Here is a 21,991-nt window from a genome sequence, read left to right on the forward strand (position 1 = left end):
GCTTCCTCCACAGGGTCAACAAATTCTGAAAAAGTCCAGTATTTCCATATTTTCTTGTTCTGTCACATTTCACACATAATTATTGCATTGTAATCCCACATTAAGTTACTGGTTTAGTTAGTGTTCATCTCCAGCTCTCATATCCTGCCTCTGCTTCATTTCTAATATACTCTTAATTCATCTAGTCAACTCTTGTGCAACCTTCCTTCACTCCAACATTTTCTTGTGAAACAGTGGAAGAAGTTTCACAGGTGCAGTCTCTGTGTGGTCTTTACCAGAAGAACAAGAAGCTGAATCTCTTTCTGTTTCACAGCTCACTTTTTTGGATAAACTTTTGTATTTCCTGCTTAGCATGTACTTCATCAAAAATGATTTTGTCCCTCCAGGGAAGAATACTTTGAAGACAGCAGGGTACAGCAGTTTGAATCTCACATCTGAGTTTCAACATGCCCTGAACAGTGGAATAAATTTACTTCTCTTCTGCCTGGTGTACAATATGTAATCAGTCTCCACAAACACCCTGCTCTCTTCCACTTTTAGTACTTTGTCCTTCTGCCACAGTTTTGTCAAAATCAGCTCTTTCTGCTGGTAGTATTTCATCTTTAATATTAAAGGTCTAGGTTACTTTCTCATAGCCAGGTTTGGAAGCATGCACATGATGTGCCCTTTCAACTAACGACTCCTGCTGTAGAATATCAGTTCCACATTTGTGCTTTCATAAAATTATTGCAGTCTGTACCTTCCAGCCTCTCTGGCATAGCTGAAAATCTCAGGCTTTCCCTACATGTGCTGTCATCTAATTCTATTATTTTTTGAAACCTCTGTTTCTGAGCAATCTCATATTCAGCCAGCCTTTTCTTCATTTCAACATTTGATTTTTGCAGCTTTGTCACCTCATCTGAGTATTTGTTTAAAGCTTTTTCTATTTTTTTTCCAGCCTTTTGTTATTTGTGTTGATATACTCTGTCAGTGTTTCATTTATTTTAACCAGGCCTGTGTGTAGTTGTCTTACAACTTCCTGTAGGTTACTGGAATGTCTGGAGGTTGCTTTGCTTTTTGCTGAACAGCTGCAGAACTTTCCCCAGTCAGTGTTTTTTTCCTCACTTTTTTAGCTGATTTTTTTCCAGGTCCTTGGTATTTCTTTTTTCCTGGCATCCAGGCAGAACACTTACTAGCCAGTTACTGAAATTTACCCATAAAGACAAGTCTACTGGCCTTCGCTGCTGAATTTCTGTTTTCACACTGGGAGAGCTAGAAGTAAGCTGTTACTCAATGTGCAGCCATCTTGGAAGTCTCGATTAAAATTTTGTTTTTGGTTATTAAATGCACTGCCAGGATGCAAGCAAAGAAGACATTTAGAGGACTTGAAAGAAAATCAGCCATAAAAGATGAGGAGAAAACACTGGCTGGGAAAGAACCCTGCCAGTTCAGTGAAAAGCAGTTCAAGCTCCAGTTTTGGTGCAAGACATGACTTCCAGTAATCTAGAGGAAAAATAAGTCAAATGTGCTCAGAGTTGATTAAAATAAACAAAAACACTGAAGGAATATATCAACTTAAATAACAAAAGGCTGAAAAATGGAAAAAGCTTTAAGCAGATATTTAGATGAGCTGATAAAACTGCAAAAATCAGAGGTCACATTGAAGAAAAGGCTGGCTATGAGACTGCTCAAGAAGAGGTGTTTCCAAAAATAGTAGAATTGGAGGACAGAGCACATAGGAAAAACCTGACATTTTCTGCTGTACCAGAGAAACTGAAAGGAATGGACTGTATTAATTTTATGAAAGCACAAATAAGCAACTGGACTGATATTCTACAGCAGGAGTTGTTAACTGAAGGGACACATTGTGTGTATGCTCCAAAGCTGGCCATGATAAAGTAGCCAAGATCTCTAATAGTAAAGATGTAATTTTACCTGCAGAAAGAGTTGATTTTAACAAAACTGCCGCAACAGGACAAAGTACTAAAAGTTGGAGACAGTAAAGTGTTCGTGGAAAATAACTCCCTGTACACTAGGCAGGCACGTAGATTTATTCCAGCAATCAGGGAACGTCGAGAAGCAGGTGTGAGATTCAAGTACTATATTCAGCTATCTTCAATATATTTTTCCTGGAGGGTCAAAGTTATTTTTTGATTCAAAACATGCTAAGGAGGAAATACAAAAGTTTGTTCAAAGAAAAATGAACTGTCAAACAGAAGGGGATTCTGCTTCTTATTCTTCAAATAATAAAACTGTTAGACTATGGCAGTGAAACCTTTTCCAATTTTCCAAAGGAAAATTCTTGAGACAAAGAAAAAAAAAACACAGGCATTGACTTGAAAAAAAAAACAGGAGTATGTTGGAAATAAACGAGAGATTGGAGTTGGGAGATGGATATCAACAGGAAGAAAACCAACAACTCAGAAATTAATGAATAAATATGGTATTACAAAGTATCAATTATATTTGTGAAAAATGGAACACAAAAGCTGTGAATATTTGACTCAGTAAAACTTGTAGCGACTCCAGCACATATGCCTTACTTCTCTCATTAATGCTTGAAAGAGCATTAAGGAGGGCAGAAGAGGAAGGAAAGAGGTAACAATAAGTAAAACAGTTTTTGTTCTTAACAGTGTTTTTGTAAAACAGAACATGTACTGCATGTTATATAGTAAAGCTTTTTAGTTGTTTTTGTGTGTAATAGAGATACTGAATAACGGATCTATATTACCATATTGAATGTTAATATAATCAAATACGTAAACGTCGACACGAATATATCGAACGGCAAGGTTGAAATGTTAAAATGTTGAAAAACAAAATATCAAAGTATTATAGTTGGCCACACTGTGTATATAGTGACATGGTATGTCACTACTACATTACCTACTACTTGCAAACAACAACTCCAAGATTTTAAAATAATATATTGCAATTAAAATATTACATAAAGGTAACTAACTAAATCTTCATTATTTTACATTCAATAATCATGCTTTTCAAACTGTGAAAGTGTTAAAGACAGAACAGAATGCACCAAACAGATGCATGGGTTTATTTTGGGTCATTTGTAGTATTTTTATTGGTTATAAATCTGACATATGTACATTAAGTTTGTGTTTTAGAACATATAGCGAAGGTGAAGGATAGGGCTGTTCATTTTTCCTTTGTTATTCAGTAGCAAGCAGGATGAAATGTTGGCCAACTATAATACTTCGATATTTTGTTTTTCAACATTTTAATGTTTCCACTACCTTGCCGTTCAATATATTCGTGTCGATGTTTATGTATTCGATAATATTACCATTCGATATAGTAATACAGACCCGAATAAAAAGGTCCTCTTTTTTTCCTTCTTTCTTTCTTCTTTTTCAGTTTTAAGAAGTGTAGGCACTGCAATGTCAAAAGAGAAGAAAGCCTGGGAAAAAGAGCATAATACAAGTAAAATCGATATAAAACCACAAAAACAGCAGAAAATAACTGCAAATGGTAACCAATAAAGGAAAAAGCGGATGTTATGTAGTCCAATCTCGCCTACATTCTTACTTGCGGGTTCAGAGCCAAATATTGGCTCCGACTTGGCCAACTTTTCTACTAGCTCGAAGTCTCCCATTGGCTGGGCCAAGCAGGTATCCCATGCTGCACTGCTCCATAACCCCAGATCTCATTTGCCGCTCGTGTAGCTAGGACGTGGTCTCGCTTGGCTGTGGCTAAGTACCTTCTCCTTTTCAATTTCTCTTGAGAAATTTGCTTGTTTTTCAACCACAAAAGCTATTTTAATAGCTATTTTTTCTTGTTTGTTTGCAGTGTTTTATGTTTCTGTAGTTGGTATCCCTAACTGTTCCAGTGGGCTAGGCCCATTTGAGTTAGAGGACCTAGTTCTCCTTTCTGTGTATTGTTCATTTTCCTTAGGTTTTTCGGTTACTGGATCTAAGCTAGTTCTTAGCGTTTCCCCTTGTTGTGGATAGTGTGTTGTGAATCCGAAAAGAACCGTTTTACTTGGAGGTTCTTTGGTTGCCGTTGTGTAGAGTGATCAGTAGTTTTCCCGCCTTTGTTTCAGTTGGTCTAATTGTGCAAGATGTCTAAGGATCAGAAGGAACATAAACCTTCCGGTTTTAAAAAATGTTCCAAGTGTAGTTACAAGATGTCCATCATGGATGGACATTCCGTATGTGTTTATTGCCTAGGAGCAATTCATTTGCAAGAGTCTTGTAGCTTCTGTCATGCCTTCAGTCCGAGGGTGCTCCAGGAGAGGAAAAATAAACTAATATTAAAGGGTCTCATGAAACCTTCATTTGAGGAGTCTTTAGACTCTGCTTCCAGTTCTCAATCCAAGTCTAAAGCTTCGAAGGCGAAGAAAAGATCTCCGGCTCTGTCTGTTTCTTCGGAGCCGCCGGAGAAACTCTCTAAACTTGACTCTACCTCCTCAGCTCCTCTGTCCTCAGGGCCGCAGGAGGTATCTGTAGTACTGGAATCGACATCGGCTCCTATTTTACTGGAACCCATTCGGAGCCGGTCGCCTAGTGTTAGGGCATGGCTCTCCTGAGAGGAGATCCCGATCTCCCTCCCTGTCCTCCAAATCCTCCAGGCTTTCTGATTTGGATGTTGATAGGGTGGTACAGAGGCTCCTGCAGTCGCTGGTGCTGGCAAAATTATTCTCGGCTCTGACCCAGTCGGCTCCGGAGCCCATCCCGATGCTTGTGTCGATGGTTCACCTCCGAGCACGTCCTTGTCTTCGGAGCCAGAGTGCTCTGCTCCAAGTGATGTTCTTGCGCCGGCGCCCCTTAAGGGTTTATCGGTGCCAATGTCTGCTCCTACCCTGTCTGCTCCGTCCACAGGCTTCGGCACTCGGGTTTCCTCAGTCGGGCCCGAGGGGGATACTTCGGGACACCTGTCGGTTCCGAGCCTCCCTCTCAGCGCATTGGCTCGGGGGACCCCGACCCCAGTCATGGCCTCGGAGGCCCGTCAGTCCTCGGATTCTGGGGGACCGGCCTTAGAGGCCATGCGGAGCACACTGGCCAGATCGTCAGTTACATCACCCGGATCAGTCATTCCATCCCCTTCCACCCCAGCTAGAGCCTCTGTAGATGGCGGAGCCCAAAGGTCTGGGGATAGCCCCATGAGCGGTCCTCAACTTTCTGAGGGCCCCTCAGAGTCTGTACCCCCCAGAAAGAAGACGTGCAAGAGGAAGCACATAGACTCCCAGGACGAGTCTCTCACTTCTGATACCGACCTCGAGGAGTCAGAGGGGTCCCCCAAGTCATCCTCTGATGACGTCTCTTTCTCCGACATCCTGGAGATATTGAGACAGAGAGGCGACTGGCCATCCAAAATCCCCCTCCGAAGAGGAGTCGGTATTCCTCAAGGCCTTTGGTGCTCAACCCTCCGCCTCCTGGGTGTCTCCACCCTTTGACGAGCTCTTGGATTTAATCTGTCGAAGGGTGTGGGAGAATCCTGATTCAGTGGAACCTGTACCCAGAAGGCCCAATAAGTTTCTTTCTGCTCCCCCGGGGAAAGAGTTTCTGTCCAAAGGGGTTTCTGTTGATGCCATGGTGATGGCGGCGACCACACAGAAGGAAGTAGCCGAGACTTCTTCCTCCGTCCATCCTCCTAGCAAGGAGTCTAGGACCATGGACCAGTACAGGAAGCATACCCTCTTGTCAGCGACCTTCACCTTACAGTCACTGAACTACCTCTGTCATTTTACTCGGCTCCAGAGAGATCTCCTCAAGGAGTTAGGAGATACTCTGGTGGGTAATGTACCTGAGGCATTAGCGCACACGGTTAACGCCCAGGTGTCTACCCTCAATTCTATTGTCAACTCGTCCATGAGGCTCATATCTTATGCAGCCGAGGGGGCGAGTAGGGCAGCCAGTTCGGGAGTAGCTCTCAGGAGGCAAGCCTGGATGCGCCTGTGTCATTTCGCGGAGGCCTTCAAGTCTTCTTTCACTGATGCTCCCTTTGATGGGTCCTCCCTCTTTGGGACCAAAGTGAAAGACACCCTCACCAGATGCGAGCAAGAGGGAAAGACCCTGTCTGCCGTAGGGGTCCATTTTTCCCTCCCCTCTAGGCTTTACCCCAAGTCTCAGAGGTGTGGGAAGATGTGGTTCAAGAAGTCGCAGAAGTTTTTCCCTGCCACACAAGGTGAGTCCCCCTCCAGAGGCAGAGGAGGGGGAGGTTATTCAGGAAGATGCCGCCCTAGAGGCAGAGGAGGCCCCCGCAACTCGGGAGACCATGATTCCTTTCGCGGTTCTTACTACCATTGTTCCTGATGTGTTGCCCAACTGTGCTATTCTGGAGCCAGTCGGGGGCCACATATTGTTATACCTGGAAGCCTGGGAAAGCATCATCCAGGATCGATGGGTGTTACGAATAGTTTCCGGAGGTTATGCCATCCCCTTTTCGTCAGACCCCCCTCCAGTCAGAAAAATCCCGGACGTTCCACCCAGTCAAAGGGATCATGCAGCCTTAGAGGTTTCAAAGCTGCTAAAGAAGGGAGTCATCCAACCTGTCCCCTCAGACTAAATCGGATTAGGGACTTACTCAAGACTCTTTTTGGTGCCGAAAAGGACAGGGGACCTGAGACCCATTCTAGATCTCAGCTGATTAAACCACTACATTCTGAAGTCCAAGTTCCGAATGATCACCCTTCAGTCCATTTTTCCATTGCTGGAAAAAGAAGTATGGATGTGCTCCATCGACCTCAAGGATGCTTACTATCATATCAAAATGGACAGGACATCCAGGAGTCACCTATGCTTCCGGCTGGGAGCCAGTCATTTTCAGTTTCGTGCCCTGCCCTTTGGTCTCACCACAGCCCCCAGGGTGTTCACCGAGTGTTTGGTGGTGGTGAAAGCTCACCTGAGACGTCAAGGATTCCAAGTGTTTCCATTCCTGGATGACTGGCTACTCACCGCCCCCACCAGGCATCTACTCATCCAAGCCAGGGACGCTACCATTACCCTCTGTCAACGACTAGGAATAACATTGAACTGGGAGAAATCTGCCCTGCTGCCCTCACAGCGTATCACGTTTATAGGCGCAGAGCTAGACACCGTCCGAATGCGAGCCTTCTTGCCGCACGAAAGGATCAGAATATTACAGAATCAGGTTCATGCATTATTACCCCTCAGGAAAGTTCAGGCGGGATGGGTTCTTCAGCTTCGGGGCACCATGGCAGCTACCATTATGTTAGTGCCTCTAGAGAGATTACACATGAGGCTTCTTCAATGGCTTCTCTTTGCCCAATGGTCTCTCCAAAAACTTCCCCTTTCCCACCAGATCCTACTCACGGACTGATGCAAACAGGATCTCGGTTGGTGGCTGTGCGCCACCAATCTGGACGAGGGGAAGCCGTTTTTTCTTCCATCACCTGTCGCCACAGTGACCACGGACACCTCCCAGATGGGGTGGGGGGGCATTATCTTGGCAGGATGGTCCAAGGCACGTGGCAAGATTATGAGGTACATCTGCACATCAATGTCCTAGAGATGAACGCGGTGTTACTGGCGTTGTGGGTACTTCAGAGCTTTCTTCCTCTGGGGACGATTGCGATACACTCGGAAAACATGTCCGTTGTATGGTATCTAAACAAACAAGGAGGAACCAGATCTTACCCCCTGTACAGAGAGGTCATGCGAGTGTGGCAGTGGGCAGTGTCTTCCTAATGGTTCCTTGTGGCAACGCACATTCCGGGGAAGGCCAATGTGATAGCAGACAGGCTGAGCAGAACTATTCTGATGCCCTACGAGTGGTCCCTGAACCCTCTGGTTGCGGAACAGATATTCAGCAGGTGGGGTCAGCCTTGCTGCGATCTTTTTGCCAATCCCCTCAATGCCAAATGCAGCAACTACTTCACCCTGATCCCCCCACAGGGGGAATCACCCAGGGATGCTCTAGTCCACGATTGGCCCTCCGGTCTGCTGTATGCTTTCCCTCCGTTTCCTCTGCTACCAAGAGTGATTCAGAAAGCCCTATCCTTGGGAAGCAAGATGATTCTAATTGCCCCACACTGGCCTCGCCAAGTCTGGTTCTCCTTTCTCCATCCATTCGTTGTGGACACTCCTTGGATTCTGGACCCAGTACCAGACCTACTGACACACATATCGGGACATGTCCATCCCTCCCTGCGGACCCTCAGGTTGACAGCCTGGCTACTCCACTTCCGTCGTTGGTCAGACTTCATCGCTTTTCATCTGAGGTAGTGCACATTTTATCGTCTTCTCATAAGTCTTCAACTAGGAAGATTTATTCCAGCAAATGGAAGAGATTCTCTATTTGGGCTCATGCCCAAGGAATTGACCCTTACACAGCCCCAATTGCTGCTGTTTTGGAGTTCTTGTCCATGCTCTTTCAGCAGGGTTCTGTGCCCGCTACCATTAAAGTCCAGTTGGCGGCTATTTCAAGCTTTCATACCTCCTATGAGCCTTCCCTTATGGCCCATAAACTCTGTAAGGCCTTTCTAAAGGGCACCTTATTACTCCAGCCTCCTGTTTCAGAACCTATTATGCCCTGGGATCTAAACTTTGTTTTGCAAGCCCTTACTTCCCCACCTTTCAAGCCGGCTGCCACCTGTGAGTTAAAGTTTTTGTCCTGGAAGACGGCTTTCCTAATAGCCATCACATCAGCCAGACGGGTGTTAGAGATTCAAGCTCTCTACATCGAACCCCCGTATTTAATTTTTCATAAGGACAGAGTTTCTCTTAGACCTAATCCATCCTTTCTTCCCAAAGTAACATCTACTATTAATCTCAGTCAGTCTGTTGAGCTGCCAGTGTTCTTCCCTCAATTCTCGAACAAGGCAGAGTTTAGATTTCATCAACTGGATGTGCACCAGACAATTGCGATTCTATCTACACAGGACCAAACACCTACGAAAATCTGACCAATTGTTTGTTTCCTTTTCAGAAAATAGAGCGGGATTCCCTATTTCCAAGGTTACCATTTCCAGATGGATTTCGAATTGTATTTCCTTTATTTATTCTTCAGCAGGAAAAAATCTACTGTTCCCTGTCAAGGCTCACTCTACTAGGGCTGTTTCCACGTCTATGGCATACCATGCCAGACTATCTTTGGATGATATTTGTGCTGCAGCCATGTGGGCTTCCCCGCACACCTTTATTACTCATTACAAACTGGACGTGGCTTCTGGGGGCCGGGCTTCCTTTGGTTCCACAGTACTCAGGAGTATCTTCCTTTGAGCCTCCCAGGATAGAGGTGCTGGGGACGCTGTCCCGCGAGTAAGAATGTAGGCGAGATTGGACTGCATAACATCAAGAAGTTATGTACTCACCATAATGTTCAATGTATGTAGTCCATCTCGCCTCACATTCTTACTTACCCTCCCACCTGCCCCCTTCCTGGAGGATCTGGAGGTTAGGATTGGTGCTAGAGTACCCTTCAATGGTAGTTTGTTTCTTCTTATCCTCCTTGATAGTGTTCTACCTTATTGGGTTGTTGTTATGCATGAGATATGATTGTGGGGTTCACAGCAAACTAGATCTGGGGTTATGGAGCAGTGCAGCATGGGATACCTGCTTGGCCCAGCCAATGGGAGACCTCGAGCTAGTAGAAAAGTTGGCCGAGTCGGAGCCGATATTTGGCTCCAAACCCGCGAGTAAGAATGTGAGGCGAGATGGACTACATACATCGAACATTGTGGTGAGTACATAACTTCTTGTTCGGGCACACCAGAAAACAGCTCACAGTTAATTTATTGCAGTAAAATTGCACACAAGTGCTTTTGCCCTGACACAATACAGGGCTTTATCAAGTGAATAAAAACACATTCAAGTACAGCCATTTAAGTACCCTGGTTCTCAAAAAAGGTGCCAAGGTGTCTTAAAGGTATATAAACTCAATCACTACATACTTGAAAAAAATAATAAGCAATTCACGTTTTTTCTATGTAAAAATACTGCATTCTCTTAAAAAACATAACACATTAATGAAATGTTGATGTAAGCATACAAAATATACCAATATTAAAATTTTCTAGCCTTCTTTATTATATATGGCTTAATAGAAATATGGTCATTCAGACCTGGGGGGGTAGTTGCATTAAGTTTCACCTGCCAGTAGGTTTCCCTACAACTGAGCCAATTCTTCCAGTAAAGTTGATGTTTTTTTTTTTTTCATGCTTTTGCATAGGGGAATGACTGAATTAAAGCCCCTGTCATGATCTAACAACAAGTTTTAAGTGGAAGCAAGCAAATAAAGGAACTCTGAATGGAATGAAAAGTTTTTCTTTAGCAAATAAATGATCACAGTGCAACATGAGAAGCTTGAAGTTGAAGTCAACTGTGTATGTAGTTCTCATGTTTCTATGGCTGCAAGCTAATACTGGCAATAAAAACAGAATACCTTTTATTTCAATGGGTAAAAGAGAATGTATTCTGAATGCATTCAAGTTCACTACATCTGGGAGAGGAATAATAATAAGACAAAAACAGACAGCAATTAGTGCAAGTAGCATAGGCTGTACCTTGCGTCTTGGCATGAATAACCTTCATTACAGGTCAGTTCAAGCCTGAATGTAGCTGTCAATCTGGGACAATTGTTTCTGTTTGCACTAAGTTAATGTGCTATAGGGGCTGTTCTGGGGTGTGTTTGTTTTATTTGATGCTTTTCATTAAAACAAAAACTCTTGTAAGATGAAACATAAGTTCAAATGGATATGATAAGAAACATTTGTATAAAAGATCAACCTGCCAAACATTAGTGTATGTATATAACACAAAAGCTGAAACTAGACATTTAAAAAATCTGTATTACATAACAGGCAGAAATGATAACTTATCATAATGGTAACACTTTCCATATTATCTTTGAATGTGAACAGTCTCATGGGTATATGCAAAAAAAGAGTAGTGAACTATATTTAAAAATGCTGAGTGCAAATAGCTATGCTACAAGAAGACACATTTGGAAGAACTGAGCAAATAAATTTGATAAAGGATTTCAGTATAGTTGTTCAGCAGAATGTCTGGGACAAAGGATAAAAGGGAGCACTTATATTAATTGCTACAGGAGCAGATAGAAGATGAAAAAGGTAATAATAGTTGATTTGTAGTAGAAAGCATCTACTGGCAAGGGAGGAGGATTATGCTGGTATTTATATTCCACCTAAAACTGCTGCTATCGATCTTAAGAATCATCTGGGAGAAATAATCATCTTTTAGCAGGGAATATTAATTAGGTTTTGTTCTTAACAGTGGTATTTTTATGAAACATGATATAATCTGCATGCTATAAAGTAAAGTTTTCTCAGTTATTTTTAAGTGTAATGAGGATAATAAAGTAAACAGGTGCCCCTGCTTTTCCCCCCTTCTTTTCTCTTTCTCCTTGTTCAGTTTTAAGAAATTTCAATGATCAATGCTACTTTTGTCTTCTTTTCTTGGACCATTATATCTGGTTTTCTAGCGTCTATCTTTTGGACTGTTGGTAATGGGTGTGACATAAACTTTATCATTTTCTATGATGCTTTGTGGCTCGTTTCCAGTGTTTTTCAGCCACTTCAATACCATAATGTTTGCACAATCCCCAGTGCAACAGTCTAGCCACATTATTATACCTTTCAGTATACAGTTCTTCTGCCAATAGTGTGTCACAACCAGCAACAAGATGAATAATTCTTTCCAGTTCGGTTTTACAAACCCTACATTTGTCTGTTTCTCCCACATGTTCAGTGGACTTTGTAAATCAGCATGTACATAGCCCACTAACTTGGGCTGCCAATATTAACTTTTCATTTCTTGGTTCGAATTCGCCTCTCCTTAACCATTCCTCCATTCGTTCCTGATCAACATGAGGTTCTTCCAGAAGTTTTGTATACTTGCAACTATATTTATGTCTTATGGTCTCTCCCTTTTTTAATTTCTCCAAATCATTTGGGTTTCAAATACCATGATGAGAATGGACCCCATTCCTAAGGCAAAGTAAGATTAAAATTAATGAAATTAATATTATTTCACTCTTTGATGTCAGCCAAAAGTGCTCTTTGCAGCACCCGCAATGTGCCCAGTAATGACTCCTTTTGTAATTCGTATGGAGTTACGTGTATTGGTAGTGTATCTAAATATGATGGTAGACTCTTTTTTTATAAGACCTGTTGCTCCTACTACAATTGGAACTATCTGGGTATCCTTCTTCCACATTGCTCTTGTTTCTGCTTGCAGATCCTGATATTTTATAACCGTGTGCCTCTCTGTATGCAGGCCACTGTAGTCAGTGGGTGGGCTATTTCAATGATCAGTGCTTCTCTTTTCTTGGACTACTATATCCAGTTTTTTTGCATCTGTCTTTTGAATTGTTGGTAATGGATGATCCCATATGATGCAGACTTCATAATTTTCGCTGATGCTTTGTAGCTCATTTTTCCAGTGCTTCTCAGCTGCTTCAAAACCATAATGTTTGCGCAATCCCCAGTGCAACAGTCTCGCCACATTGTTGTGCCTTTCAGTGTACAGGCCATCTGCCATTAGTATGTCATAACCAGCAACGAGCCGTGCACTTGTTTCCAGTTCAGTTTTACAAAACCTACATTTATCTGTTTCTCCCACATGTTCAATGGACTTTGTAAACCAGTGTGTATGTAGACCACTGTCTTGGGCTGCCAATGTTAACCTTTCATCTCTTGGTTTGAATTCACTTCTCCTTACCCATTCCTGCAGTCGTTCCTGATCAACATGAGGTTCTTCCAGAATTTTTCTATACTTGCCATTATAGTTATGATTTTTTTTTTACATTTCTTGCCTTTTCATCTGTTCCTTCACCTTATATTCTTTATTTTGTTTTTTTGGCGCATTCAGTTGCTGTCTGATTTTTATCTACTTTTGGTTTGATTTCCATTCCTGCTTGACGGCGATATGCTTCTGTTAGGTTAAGGATAGAAGTCATCTTAGATTTATTCTCCTCATGTTTCAAAACTTTCACTATGTTTGGGTTTCGTGAGGTCAACAGATATGTGTGAAGTCTCACGTTTGCAGACCTGTACATGCAATCAATTTCATGGAGGCCCATCCTTCCTTCAGAACAGGGAATATATAATCTTGGTATGCACTGATTTTTATAGATCATCTGGTGAGCATGAAGCATCCTTCTTGTTTTAATATCTAATCTATCCAACACGTTTTGGGGCCAATCAATCACTCGAAAACTGTAAGCTAGGACAGGCAGAGCAAATTGGTTTATAGTTTGGATTTTGTTCCTGGACTTCAACGCTATTTTCAGGATTAATTTCAGTCTTCTAAAGTACACCTTTTTACAAGTTTTATACGCATTTGTTCATGTTTTATTGCCAGTCCTTCATCAGTTCCCAAGTATTTATACACTCCCTCTTGCTTAAGTTCTTTTATATCACATTCTTGTCCCAAACTGATGTTTTCCTGGTGCTGCAATTTTCCTGCTTTAAAGGTTGCTTTTGCACATTTATCAAGGCCAAATGACATTCTAACATTATCTGAAAAAGTTTTTAACAGCCTGCAGCTGTGCTTTCTGTTCCTCATCTGATGAGCTATACAGTTTTAAATCATTGACAAAGAGAAGATGAGAAGTCTTTAGACTTTGTTCTTTTCTAGAAGCCATGTTATAGCCATGGCCTAAGCTGTTAAGTAGACAGCTTAATGGGTTAAGGGCAAGGCAGAATAGTAATGGTGACAGAAAGTCACCCTGGAATATCCCCCTTTGAATTTATATCCCTGGGATAGCAATTTGTCCGTTATCATGATTTAATTGCAAAGTAGTCTGGCATTGTTTCATGGACACTGTAGCATAGTTGATCAGTGTAGGATGTATCTTATACATTTCTAAGCACTCTTTTATCCATGAATGTGGGATACTATCAAATGCTTTTTTGTAGTCAATCCATGCCATAGATTCTCCCCCTTTTTACAGTTCTCCACTATGACTTTAACATCAGATGATCCTTTGTTCCATATGACTTTCTTTTATTGCCCTTTTGTTCTTCTGCCGTAATTGAATTTTCTTCTAAATGACTATAAACTCTGTCGGCATCAATTCCCATGTATAGTTTATACGTCGTCAGTAGGCAAGTTATTGGTCTAAAATTTTTGGGGTAGCTTGCAGATTAATTCTTAAGTAGGAACATTGTTTTACCTGTTGTTAGCCAGGTTGGTGTCTGTTCGGGATGCACATATAAATAGTTCTTACTCATGGCTAAGTCTTCGTGCAAAGATGTTAATACTTTTAACCAAAAGTTAGGTACTGCAACTGAGGCTGGTGTTTTCAATTAGAGGCTTTTCTTAACTTTGTTGTAATCTCTCTGGCTGTTACTTCATCCCATTTCATCTCTTGTACCTTTAAACTTCTTATTCTTTCTTTTACTTCTTTTATCCATTTAGCATCTTTGTTGTGTTCCACAGGATCTTCATAGATACTTCTCCAAAATGCATTTATTTATTTTTTTAGGTGGTCTTTCAATTCCTTTTACCTTGTTTCCCAATTCTCTATACAACTTTTTTGGGTCATCACTAAATTGCTTATTTTGTACTTTTCCTTTATATTTATCTGTGTATCTTCTAAGTTTTTCTGCCTGTGCTGAAAGTTTTAGTTTGTTATTTACGATGTTGCATGATAAATCCTGGTCTGTTCTAATACTGTGCACTGCTTTTATCACATTTATCTTAGTAGTTTTGTTGATTTTAGTCCCTCTTCTATAGTATTCTAACAGTGACACTTCTTGTCTTAATTGCTTTATATTTTTCTCTATTTGATACTTCCATGATGGTATTCAATATCTCCCCTTCCGTTGCCTCACTATCCTGTGTTCTTGTGGTAGAACTTTATCAGTTATTAATTTAGCTGCACAGTAACATATCCTGTTTACTTCTGTTATATCACATGGATCTATATGGACAGTCCTAATTACTGTGTTCATTTGTTTTATCAGACTTCTGACTTTTGAGGTTTAATTGACCTTCTGCAGTCTATTTCTTTCATTGATTTTTAATATATCTATCCTTGTCCATTAAATCAAGCAACTCTTCCCTTAGTTCATTTTTTCTATACTTGCAACTATATTTATGTCTTATGGTCTCTCCCTTTTTTTAATGTCTCCAAATCTTTTGGGTTTCTATTACCATGATGAGAATGGACCCCATTCCTAGGTCAAAGTATGATTAAAGTTAATGAAATTAGTATTGTTTCATTCTGTGGTCCATTTTGACTCACCTTATGTCCTTTCAAATCAGGTTAACAAACCGGTGAAAACAAGATTTAATTTGGTGGATGAAGCCAGAGGACCACCTATGGAGTCGCCCCCCCCCCAGCCCAGAGCCATAGTGACCAAGGACACCTTCCTGATTGCGGGCATTTCCAGAAAAGGACAGGCCAAGGCACTTGATCACCCTTTGAGGCCACCCTGCATACCAGTGTCCTAGAACTGAGGGCAGTGCTTCTAGTGTTGCAAGCATTTCAACCTGTTCTCCCTTCAGGAATGATTGCCATCCAGTCCGACAAACATGACAGTAGTCTGGTACATCAACAAACAAGGGGGAACCAACTCCTACCTTTTGTGTCAAGAGGCCATGAGAATTTGGCAATGGGTGATAGCTTCCAACTGCTTTCTGATAGCAACCCACATTCCCGGGGATTCCAATGTAATTGCAGACAAATTGAGCAGATGCATTCTCCTGCCTCATGAGTGGTCCCTCAATTCTTTCATAGCAGTGGAAATCTTCAGTCACTGGGGCCAGCCTTGCTGCGATCTGTTTGCGTAGCCCGCAAATCACAAATGCAGCAACTACTTTGCCCTAATTCCCCCACAGGGGGAGTCCCCGAGGGACACTCTGGTGCATGACTGGCCCATGAGACTTCTTTATACATATCCTCCCCTTCCTCTGATTCCACAATTTTTGAAGAAAGTTCTTCAGTGGAAAAGCAGAGTAATCCTCATTGCAAAACTGGAACAAAAAAAAATATACCAAAACCATAACCAGTCACAATAAGTTTATTGCTCAAACATTGACCTGAATTAGTTTAATCCTCATTGCACCCTGCTGACCTGACAAATTTGGTTTCTCTTTCTTTGTCCTCACCTAGTGCATCAATCATGGATTCTGGATCCAACTCCGGAATTACTGTTGCACCCACAGGGATTGATTCATCCAAACATATCGAGCCTCAAGCTGACAGCTTGGCTCCTCCACTTCCAGTAATGGCCAGGCAAAACAACCTGTCCTCACCTGTACGCCACATTCTTCTGGCTTCCCATAAGCCATCCATCAGGAAACTTTATCTAAGTAAGTTGAAAAGATTCATGTTTTGGTCTCGTAAAAATGGAATTGATCCTTTTTCGGCCCCACTTTCTGCAGTGCTAGATTACTTATCTAACCTCTTCCACTCAGGAGCTGCAGCGTCAGCTATTCGGGTACATTTGGTGGCAATCTCTAATTTTCATAATGATTTCAAGGACTTTTCCTTGATTTCACACCGCCTCTGTAAAACATTTTTGAAAGGAGTTGCAGACATTAGGACCCCCTCCCCCTTCAAATCACCGATTGAGCCCTGGAATTTAACTTTAGTACTACAATCCTTGACTTATTCTCCCTTTGAATGTGCTGCCAACTGCGATCTGAAATTCTTATCCTGGAAGACTTTGTTCTTGGTGGCCTTTACCTCAACAAGACGAATTTCTGAGTTGCAAGCTTTGTGTACAAAATGTCCTTACATAGTGTTCCGTAAGGACAGAGTATCACTCCGGACCAACCCCTCCTTTTTACCCAGAGTTATTTCAGACTTGACTATTAATCAGACAATAAGTCTTCCAGTTTTCTTTCCAATTTTTTCTAACAAAGGAGAATATGCACTACATTTTCTTGATGTGCATAGACAATTGTGTTTTTATCTCAACAGAACTAAGTCATTATGAAACTCTGACCAGTTATTTGTGTCATTCTCAGGTCCAAGACTGAGGAGACCTGCTTCCAAAGTTACCTTGTCTAAATATGAAACAGCAAAAACCTAAAGCTATGGTGTAGGTAAACCGGTCCTCCAAAATATCAATCATACAGTAGCAGAAACAAAGGAGGCAACAGAACACAGCAGTAAAGTTTAAAGATTTTAATCCCAAAACAAGCAGTGAGCGCTTTCGCAGCCAGAACTGCTTCATCAGAGAAATAAACCTCCGAATTGCAATATTTTTAAGACAGAGCAGCCAATCAGTAAACAGAAGCAATTAAGGAGCAATTAAAAGCCCTTGATTCTATAAATACTTAATATATACCCTATTACCCAATGACATAATATGCTTAGAAAGAGCATTTGTTTCAACTTTCCTAGAGATGTCATACAGGTGTTCTCTCATCCTGCCACGTATCCTCCGTGTCGTCATCCCATTGTAGAAACAGTAGCAGAGTGTACAGTAGGCTAAATAGACAAGGTTCTTTGTGTTGCGGTTTGCTTTTGCTCTAAAAGGCATCTTTTTATGGGTATCTGGATGTTACGTGACAGGATGAGAGAACACCTGTATGACATCTCTAGGAAAGTTGAAACAAATGCTCTTTCTAAGCATATTATGTCATTGGGTACACAGCACAGTTTCAACCACCATAAGGTGGTTGAAACAGTTCGAGTGGGTAATGGGGGGGGGCCCACACAGAACTAAGGTAGAAAGTAGAGAAATGAACTGGATCATTAGGATGAAGGCAAATATGGGGAAGGGCCTTAATGATAAACTTTCCAGCAAATCAGTATTGGTGAATAGGCCCCTAGCTAGGTAGGTTCTAATAAGGTATAGTTCTGATATCAGTTTATTTTAATAAATGTATTTATTATTTGATATTTTAGTTAAGTTTTATTAATATATTTGTATAATGGGTTCTGAATTGAATTATATATTTTTATATATTTTTATTGTTTTTTTTATATTATTTATAGAATCAAGGGCTTTTAATTGCTTCTATTTGCAGATTGGCTGCTCTGTCTTTTAAAAATATTGCAATTCGGAGGTTTATTTGTCTAGCACTCATTGTTTGTTTTGGGATTAAAATCTTTAAACTTTACTGCTGTATTCCGTTGCCTCCTTTGTTTCTGCTACTGTACCTTGTCTAAATGTTTGAGAGACTGTATTTCCTTCATTTATTGATGGAACAAAGCCTCATTACCATCTAAAGTCAAAGCGCATTCCACAAGATCAGTTGCAACATCTGTTGCTTTCCATTCAAGAGCTTCTATGGATGACATTTGTGCAGCAGCGACATGGTCTACCCCTCATACCTTTATCACTCATTACAAATTGGATATGGTCTCCAGGGGGAGAACTTCCTTTGATTCAATGATACTCAGGAATATTCTTCCATAGGGCCTCCCAGGAGAAACAAAGTAGCTAGGGACTCTGTCCCATCAGTAAGGAATGAATGAAGATTAACAACATCAGATAAAGAAGTTATGTTCTTACCATAGCGTTCCATCTGTGTTGTTGATCTTCATTCATTCATTACAACCCACCCGTCATCCCCCTCTGAAAGGCTCCAGGAGGTTCGGATATGGTCTTAGCCTATGATAAGGAAGTTGCTCAGATAAAGCCTCCTCTTTCTTTCTTTCTTATGGGCAAACTCAATCTGAGGTAATATAGAGAGGGGCACTATGGGTAAGACTTCGCTCAAGAGTTTTTTTTGGCTGGTGCGAGCTTGTTATAATGGCCAACTCGGTACTGAGTATGGAACCGACACCCATAAGTAATGAATGAATGAAGATCGAACAACACAGATGGAACATATGGTAAGAACATAACTTCTTTATTCCTCTAGCAAATAAATTCTTGTAGAAGCAATGCTGTATCTGTTTCTCATGTCTCCATGGAGACATTCTGATAAAGAGCAATAAAAATAGAATACTTTGTTTCAGTGGCTAGGAGATAATGTTTTCTGACAGCATTCAAGTGGTTTCTCAATCTGGGAGAGCAATACAGATAAGACAAAACCAGACAGCACTTGGTAGAAGCACAAGCTGTACCATATGTCTTAGCATGGATAACCTTCCTTTTAGGTTAACCCAGTTCTGTGAGTGTGGCGATTGGGACAATTTTCCCTATTAAGAGGGTAAAACGTCAGTATTTGAAGATGTACATAGTTTAGTGTGTTAGTATTAGGTTAATAGGTTTAAAGGGTGCATTGGGATGTATTTTTTGAGGGCGTTCAATAAAACAAAAAGTTTTGTAAGATGTGACGTAGGCTCAAATGGATGTGTCAAGAAACAACTGTATAAAAGATCAACCTGCCAAACATTAGTGTGTGCTTGTAATACAAAAGCTGGAACTAGATATTTAACAAAAAATCTGTTAAACATAAAAGATGGGAATAATAACTTTTTAACATAATGACACTTTTTATATTATCTTTAAAGGTTAATGGTCTCACAGATATATACAAAAAAGAAACAGTTAAATATATTGAAAAATGTAGAGTGCAAATAGCAATGCTTCAGAAGACATATTTGGAAAGAACTGAACATGTGAATTTAATCAGGAAAGGTTTTCCGGATCCCCAAGTAGACTCCAGAGAATTTTCCTCAGGCAGACACCAAACATTGGAGGTGTGAAGGGGAGGAAAGGGGTAATTGAGAACATATTTTCTGGGAATGTGGTGAGTTGATGGACTTTAAGGATTCCCTGTGGGATGCACTGTCGGAGATGGTGGGTTGGCATATGAAGAGGGAGATGATTTTTCTGAGCTATGATAACAGAATTGGAATTGCCTATACATGGTAACGCCTTGCTGTGTCTAATAATGGTGGCTGCTAAAAAAGCAATTACTAGAAAATGGAAATCACAATCTAAATCAACTATAAAAGAAGTAATTAATATATTAACAGAGATAAAACAACTGGAATTGAAATCTTTAGAAAGGAGTAAGAGCAAACTACATAGGAAAAATGGAAATTGTGGAAACAATACATATAAGAGAGGAATGAGGTTTAAAAGGTGACAGAACTTAAATGAGTTATTTAATGTTTGAGTGAGAAAAATTGGGTAGATTATAAGTAATGTATAATGTTTGCAACTGGGAGTATGTCAGTATGGTTTGCAATGTAAAATACTTGCAACTAGGATTGTGTCGGTATGGTTTGTTTTCATTTATATAAATGTATGATTGCCTATGTAGTAAGTGATGCTTTAATAAAGGTGTTTCTTGTTTAAAAAAAGGCAGGAATTGAATAATTTATGTAATGTTGCTTAGGTTATATGATATATAGCAATATATGTGAAGTATAATGTGTGATCTGATGTTGTCAATCTTCATTTAATCCTTGACTATGGTTTCAGTTCCATATCTCGGAACTGACTTGGCCATTATTCCAGCTCTCCCCTTCCAAAAACTCCTCAAGCTTAGCTCTGCCCAGAATGTTCCTCTCAAGATTACCTCAGATCTCATTTGCCACTTTAAGGGCAAGACGCGTTCCTTTCCTGTCAGCTCTTGAGCTAGTCTTTTTTTTAATAACTGTAAGTGTTAATTACCTTTTTTCCAAAATCTTTAGTGAGTAGTTGATTCCCTAAATCTTTATTCACTTAACCAGCTCCTCTTTCCTTAACATGAGTAGTGTTTTTCTCCTGTATACCATCATTGGTAGTTCTCCAGCCTTCTTGCTCACCTTTATGGTAATCTTCCATGCCATTGTTGGTGCCCCTCTTCCCTCTGTCTGTTTAACCATACAATAAATCTTTCATACCATCATTGGTACATTTTCTCTCTCTGCTTATTTAAAAAAAACTTACTCAAACTTTTCTTTTCTCTTGTCTGTCTATGTGCTTGTGTGCGAGTGCCTTTTGACATGGTTGAAAAGACTAAAGGTACTTCTGTCTTCAAGAGATGCCAGAAGTGTGACTGCAGATTGCCTAACTCTGATGAACACTCCTTGTGTGCCTACTGCTTGGGCCCAGTGCACCTTCAAGAAGAATGTGACATCTGTCATGGCTTTAGCCACTGACCCTTGTAGAGAAGAAAAATAAGCTCATCCTGAATGGCCTTATAAAATCTATCTTAGATGAGGCCATATCTGAAGCTTCCAAAGGCTGATGTTAGCCCCCTTCTTCCTCCTCATCCACACACAAGGATCTAAGAAGAGGAGCTGCTCGGTTCTGACAGTCTTGTCAAAACCACCTGTTAAAAAGACTAAGACTTCCCAGTTCCCACAGTTTCGGTGGAACCAAATGGAAAGCAGCTACCATCACCAGTGCTGCCGGTGCCAATGTCTGCACTGACAATTCCAGCACCCACTACTACCTTGGATCAGACATTCTCCCCCTCCTCCATTCCACCAGTCTCGGAATCAAAAGAGTTTTCATTTAAAGATTTTCCCCGCAAAAAAATATTCTCCAGTAATAGATCCTTTTATAGATCAAACTCCAAGCTCATTCTTGGACAAACTCTGATCCCTGTTGGCCTCTTTGGTCCATTCATTAAGAGCTTCAGAAAGTCTGATGTTCTGAGGCTGCTGGACCAGCTCCTGGAGGCAAGGGGATTAGCCACTTTTTCAGCTCCTAGCACTTCTGGTTCTGGAAATTTATGTCTCTAAACCAGTTCTCATTCCTCCTCTGACTCCAACTGAGCCTTCAGAGTTCCTGGTTCTAACAGGCCTGGGGTTGACTGTATCAGTGCCAGTGAGAAGTTTTCTCCAGCGCTAATGACTACTCTGAGTTCTTCGGTTCTGTCCAATTCTTAGACCTCTCAAGGTTGGCGCTTCATTGTTGGGTCTAGGGAGTGTGGATCGACACCAATGTTGTCAGAGCTGTCCCTGCTTCTCTGGGCTTTGGCACATGTAAGTTTGACCCCAGCATCAGGATCGGGGGCAGCTATCTTGTATAGAATGGGACCACAGTTTTAAAGGAGTCTGTTTTGATTCTGGGCTCCCATTCCTCTTTGTGGGGTCCTGCTTTCCGGGCCATAGAGAGGGCATTTTTCACTATGGACTCACAGTCAGTACCTCTCTCTTCTGAACGGCATCCCTGCCCTTTCCCTCAGCCAAAGCTACCTCCGGGTCTATATTAGAATCTCGA

The sequence above is a fragment of the Protopterus annectens genome, chromosome 8.part1, assembly GCF_019279795.1.
Source record: "Protopterus annectens isolate FY-2018-M chromosome 8.part1, PAN1.0, whole genome shotgun sequence".
Taxonomy (NCBI): Eukaryota; Metazoa; Chordata; order Ceratodontiformes; family Protopteridae; genus Protopterus; species Protopterus annectens.